Source organism: Nicotiana tabacum, chromosome 2, assembly GCF_000715075.1.
Source record: "Nicotiana tabacum cultivar K326 chromosome 2, ASM71507v2, whole genome shotgun sequence".
NCBI classification, from domain to species: Eukaryota; Viridiplantae; Streptophyta; class Magnoliopsida; order Solanales; family Solanaceae; genus Nicotiana; species Nicotiana tabacum.
In genome coordinates, this window is record NC_134081.1 from 10172813 (window position 1) to 10179195 (window position 6383).

A 6383-nucleotide genomic window follows, 5' to 3' on the forward strand; every position below is an offset into this window, starting at 1 on the left:
TAAAATTTATATTTTTTTAATTACATAAAAAGTATTTAAATTATAATAATTTATAATTCAAAATATTTATAAAATATTTAAGAAAAAAATGATTATATAATTGTGCAACTGAATATATCTTCTTCTGTGGTCGGTGATTATGTGTTCTTCTTCTCTAGCTAACACGTGTCCATCAGTATACACTTCAATATATGAACAGTATACCTGTCTTTAGAGGATGAATCCATGTGCTGGCGTTTCAGTCTGGCTTCTGCAAATATACCACATCAATTTATGAACAAAATATCCAAATAAGAAAGTATGACATGGAGTTGGCTTGTCTTTTGACTCTCACAGCTCAAATTTGGTAATATTTCTTCTTTTCCAGACTAAAATTTGCATTTGGCCCTTTATCTTTTTTTATGGCCAAAAATAATATCACGTTGAACATCAGCAAATCCAAAATTTAAAGTTAGTGAATACAACTTATCTGTGGCAACAGTTGCAAACTTCGTATAAATATATAATTTTAATCAATAATACATATATAGTTTTAATCAGAGACGCTAAACCTAAACCTCAATCAGAGACAAAGCCAGGATTTAAAATTTATGAAAATTCTAGTCATTTTAAGATAATGGGTACTAAATTAATAATTTATATATATTCAATAAATTTCATAAGACAAATACAAGGTTCAGACAAAAATTATTGTGTTCAATCGAACCCGTAAGTTCTATCCAGCTCTGCCCCTGGTAAACCTGTTGTCGTCATGCTTCCATGTGACCATGTTGAACTAGTACTGTATTCTCGAGTGTAAAATATGAATAGATTTTGATCTTTTAAGCATATCAATATATAGTTTGAACTGAAAGCAACGGGTCAGTTTGAACCCACAAAAGCCGCTCTATACCCACCTCTAACCGAGACTAGTCATCAAATAGCTATGTTGTTCGGAGTCTCCGAAAATATCACTTGGGTGTTTGTCGGATCTTCCAAAAGTAGTACATTTCTGAAGGATCCGACACGATTGCAATAACTGTTTTGGAGAGTCCGCGCAACATAGTCAAACAGTACAATCATATAAATGCATAAGCAGTTCATCCTTAAACCCACAAGGTTTCCCACCAAATTGGAAAACCTCAGATTAAAAACTTTTTTCAAGGAAGAATACAGCTTCTAGCCATCTGAAAGCAATTTAATTACCACATCACATTTAATGAGGGCATTGCAATTTATTGACTTTGAATCATTGAAAGGCTACTAAATAATGTTAAAAAAAGGAAGTAAGAAGCAGATACATCTAATATGATACTGCACTTTGCCTTGGATCACTGAAAAAAATACTGCAGTCTGCAATTCCAGTGCTTTGTTTTTTCTCCACTTACCTTAGCTCCATTACAAAAGTTACCTCAAATGCTATATGCAATGTATTAAAATCTGGAATCTTTAATGTCAGAAGAAAGTTATGTGCCTACATAAAGATTACCTCTGTACGGGCAGTACGCACAAGCAGTACTCTCTGTTCAAGATGATAACTTGTTCTACCTTTTAAGTAAGCAAAGGAATCAAAGAAGCATTAAAGAAAAGTGCATGTGCATAAAACTTTGGTTCATTCTTATAACACCCAAATTGTGACCGTCAGCAAGTACTATGAACTAAATTAATGACTAATTTAGTACTAATTGAATGATAAAAACCACAAATAAAGTTCAAAAACTGTCATAGGCCTAAAGAAGGGGTGCCTTGGAGCAACGGTAAAATTGTCTCCGTGTGACTTATAGGTCACGGGTTCGAACCAGTGGAAGCAACCACTAATGCTTATATTAGGGTAGTGCGGCCCTTTCCCGGACCCTGCGGGATGCTTTGTGCACCAGGCTGCCCTTTAATTGTCATAGGCGATCATCCTCTTCCTATCCTCTTCCTCCCTGCTTTTCTTGATCTTTCAAAGTCTACAGAAACACGATTCGAAATTCTATATTTTCAAAGCCCCCACTTTCCTCTTCTTTCTTTCAATTCTCTCTTTAAACATCCATAACTTTAAATCTAATAACATGACAATAATTACAAGTGGGAAATGGGCATAGCACTGTGTCCAAGAAGCTTATCCCATTTCATCTTTCCTATCTTATCTACTCATTCACTATTGTGGGGTCTAAATAATGAAAACTTCAACAGATTATTTATCTGGAATCAAAAAAGGAAGAGAGAGCTAATGTAGATTTTTGTGGCACGATCTATAAATGTATATATATAACTCTTAAATCATGCAAATGCATGTTCATACATGATAGTATCGAGAGGCACACTAGCATTAAAGAAACAGCAATGCACATCAATCTAGTAAACTTTATAATATCAGTCACATTTAGTTTGCCTCTCAGCTACATACTGTGTCCTAGCATTTAATGATCACAAAATATTGGATCTTCCCAACTCTTATATATACCTGTCTCACTCTCACAGACAACACACTGTACTTTCTCCTCTCCCTCTAGTTTTATTGTAGTGGTCCATTTCCTGCACATTCCATGCAAACTGATGAAAATGACGGACAGTAAGTTTCTCAAGGCATGCCAAAACAAATGGCAAAAGAACGATGGCAAAGACATACCTTCAGCGGCTTGCGACAAATGCTGTAAATGGACTCTTTGGCCTTTCCTAAAGGAAGAGAAGGCTATCCCAAGGGATGTTCCAAAAGGTCATGCGGTAGTTTATGTAGGGAAGTACCAAAAGAGGTTTGTAATAAAAATCACCTTGCTGAAGCATCCGCTCTTCAAGGCATTGTTGGATCAAGCTCAAGATGTTTATGATTTCACTACTGATTCGAAATTATGGATCCCCTGTGACGAGAACATCTTCGTTAGTGTCATCAGATGTGCCACATCACCAGAAAGTCGGCGCATCTCAATCTGTTTTTGATGGTCCAATCACAAAGCTCGTGATAGTAATTCATCCATGATGTTTAACTTATTGTTTAGAATGTTGGCATCTGTAACCATAACCTGTTGTATACTATATCTATTATATGTAAATTCATTGCCTACGAAGTCGAAACGCATTAATTCTCTATTGAGTCAACCGAAAAGAATCTAGACGGGCCGTCACCTTAAGTGCTCATTCTTCTTTGCTACTGTACAACTGATCATTTCTTGAAATTTATGCAACTCCTATACAAGGCACAGTACTCAAGATAGTATATTGAGTGTAATGGAAGAATGTCAGTAGACTATTTCAGAAACATTCCACCCTTCTAAACTGCTCAACTGCTCCTAACAGACATCCACTTGATCATGTCAACGGGAATGCCAGTTCTAACAGCTTGACAATAAGCACTAATAGGCATAATTCCTCATGCCACAATAAGTTCAGGGACCAGGAAACAATATAAAATCTACAGTGTAGAAGAAGTGTTAATTTTATTTTATCACTTTTTTCAGCTATGAGACTAAAAAGGCAAGATTGCAACAATTACAAGCATTTTCTCACAATCTGCAGAACGACAAGCTAAATTGAGACGCAGAAGCCTTAATAAGCCACGGCCCAATTCGTACGAGCATTGAGAAACCAAAATTTTGACATCAGTATAAACTGCACTAAAGTTTGTATGAAATGTATGTTAAACTGTTGCACTCTCTGAGCACAGATCTGTAAAGCAGTGCAAGACGTATTACTTAATCGGTTTCAGGAAGAGCGAACAGGAATAAACATTAAGCACATCATGGTATTTTATGGCAAGAGAGAAAGTATCCATCCATTGAAAGAAGGGGAAAAGAAAAACCAGAAATGCAACCCAATGTTGTATAAAGCATATGACAAACAGCCCAACAACTTGACAAAGATTTTAATCACCAGGATAATAATGTAGCAAGGAGAAGTAAACCACTATAATAGAGGAGAATAAACAGTCTCATTCTGTGCCAGATCCAAGAATGTGACACTACCGCCATAAGACCCTTTCTTCTTCGTCCATTGTGTTGGTTAAATAACAAGAGTAGATGTTGAATCATGTAAACGTGCAAATCTAAAAGTTTAAATTGTTTGAAATTGGAACATTTATTTATTATAGTATGAAACACGGCACCCTACATGCGGACATAATTCTTTTTCTTTGGCCAAACATGTGAAAAACATTTTGGTTGTAGGTGATGAGATTCGAACCAAACCTATGCCTACACTGATACATATTGAAACATGTTGAGTTGTGTGAATTGTATCATCTTAAGCTTTTAAAGATGGAACGCTTTTATTTATTTTAGGTGCAAGAGTAGAGCACCCAAATCAATCCTTTAGAAAAAAAAAAAAAGGTTTTCAAAAAGACAACTAATCCTCTGTTCTCATAGTAAGCAGGTTCTCTTTTATAAGTTGCATTTAGCCGTGATTCCAATAAGATTGACGTGACCAAGAGAAGATTAGCAAAGAACTGGACTGGTTAATAAGCACCAGCACCAATGTACCAATCACAACAGTTGAAAGTTGGATGTTCCTTTTCTTATGCCAGACCTATATCTAACACAAGATTTTAGCTTTACTCCTATGATGCACTAAAGTATAGAAGGGAAAGTAATGTAAGAGATTATTTAATCTTATGACACACTAAAGTAAAGAGGGGAAAGTTATGCTAGTGTAGCCAAAAGATATAGAAAGAACATAATGGGATAAAAAGTTCTCCCAAATTCCTTTCGTAAAAAAAAAAAAAAAGTTCTCCCAAATTCCTAAGGTGAACTGGGAGAACTTTTCTTTTTTACAATAAGGTAAAGTAAATTTTACTAATAAAGTACCAAGGAGGTACTTCAAAAGTACAGGTGAACTGGCAGTACATTTTTTATCAAAAACAACATCAGCAGCAACAACGGCCCAGTGTATTCCCACAAGTGGGGGAGTACATTTTTTTTATCACTCATCCAATTTCCCTTTTCTTGCTTTTCCAGGAAAAATATTGACTAGAAGAGTTCTATAGGACCAAATCAAAAACTAATCGGAAAACTAAGAATGGTTTTATATTCATTATTTTCCACACCGTTTAGTTACACCTACTTCCCCCTTTAGGTCCTTCCCAAAGTTTGACATATTTCCTTAAATGGAAGTATATTTTCTCCCTCCAACAGTTCATTCTAATATAAACTATTATTACTTTATATTATTTCCAACTTGATGTGACATCTTTTCAAGAAATTCAATTATTTCATATTTCAAATCATTATTCAAACATTATACTACTCAACTCAATATAATAATCTATTTAAACATTTTCGTCTAAAGCTCTGCACAAGTCCAAACGACTCTAACTTATATAGGGAAGGAAGGAGTACTATATTTCTAAGTTAGGGTGTTACACAGCCTACATACAGTGAAGCTTCAAAGAATCAGACAACTTGTGTGATGCAACAGGAGATAGATGAGATTGACAAGAAAAAAAAAATTGCAAGATGACATTTTTTTTTTTATCTAAAAGAGTTCTACAATCAACCAAGTCTAAATGTAACATGATGAGCTAAATTTGCTAATCAATACCGAACAAAGATTAAAGAATTGTTAAACATAATCATCCATATTTCCAATCCCTTTTCATGAATTAACAAATTCCAGAGAAAATATTTGAAAAAAGATACCAGCCTATGGTGAAAGCATGAAATACCAACACAAATTGCGGAAAACGCCAGTTTTTGCAGGACCTTTCCACATTTAGTATCTTCTGGAGAAGGAGCTTAAATGAACTGTGGTATTATCTACAGCCTGTGCATTTACGCAGATTCACAATTCTGAAGCAGGAAATATACAAGCAGATGATAACAAATGAAAGAGACATGCTCTAAGTTTTGTGCCTTTGACACTACAGTGAAAATTACTGATTAAATGGTGGATGCAAACTCATTTTGATATATATATATATATATATATGAATGGAAGATTACGGCCAAAACTATTCACAACTGTATGAAGGAAGGGGGGAAAAGCTCAGCTCAACAAATGGGACCAAGCCATCGGATAAAACAGGCAGTGTGACCAGCAAAAGGCAATCCACAAAATATCAATCATTCAGAACTGAAGGTGGAGGCACAAGTTGTCCAAATAGCAAAATCTGTAAATTCAAAAGTACATTACCTCCTTCTGAAGTGTTCAAACAAAGCTAAATACCAAGAACAAGGAACCTTTTGAAGTTGACAAATATGGTTGGATAATCCCTGAAATGTGAGTAAGAGGTTAACACTGGAGATACAGAACATGTTCGGGCAACCAATGAACCTTAAGCATGAAGATATTTTGAAGCAGTTGATCAGACTCAGAGAGATGAGCCATAAAAGATACAATCTAGTAAAGAATCCAAGCAGTATATCACAAACATAGAAGATAAAAACAATGTGGTGTGGTATCATAATAAATTAACAGCTGGTAGGAAAGTG

General features: G+C 35.1%; 1 long non-coding RNA gene across 1 annotated transcript; it reads right to left on the bottom strand.

Moving 5' to 3' along the window:
• Positions 1–2201: 2201 nt before the first annotated feature.
• LOC142168169 (uncharacterized) lies at positions 2202–4687 on the bottom strand. The gene is made up of 2 exons (XR_012698230.1): positions 2594–4687; positions 2202–2499 (listed from the first exon to the last, which is right to left on the bottom strand). It is a non-coding gene; the product is annotated as an uncharacterized LOC142168169 (long non-coding RNA).
• Between the last annotated feature and the right edge of the window lie 1696 nt (positions 4688–6383).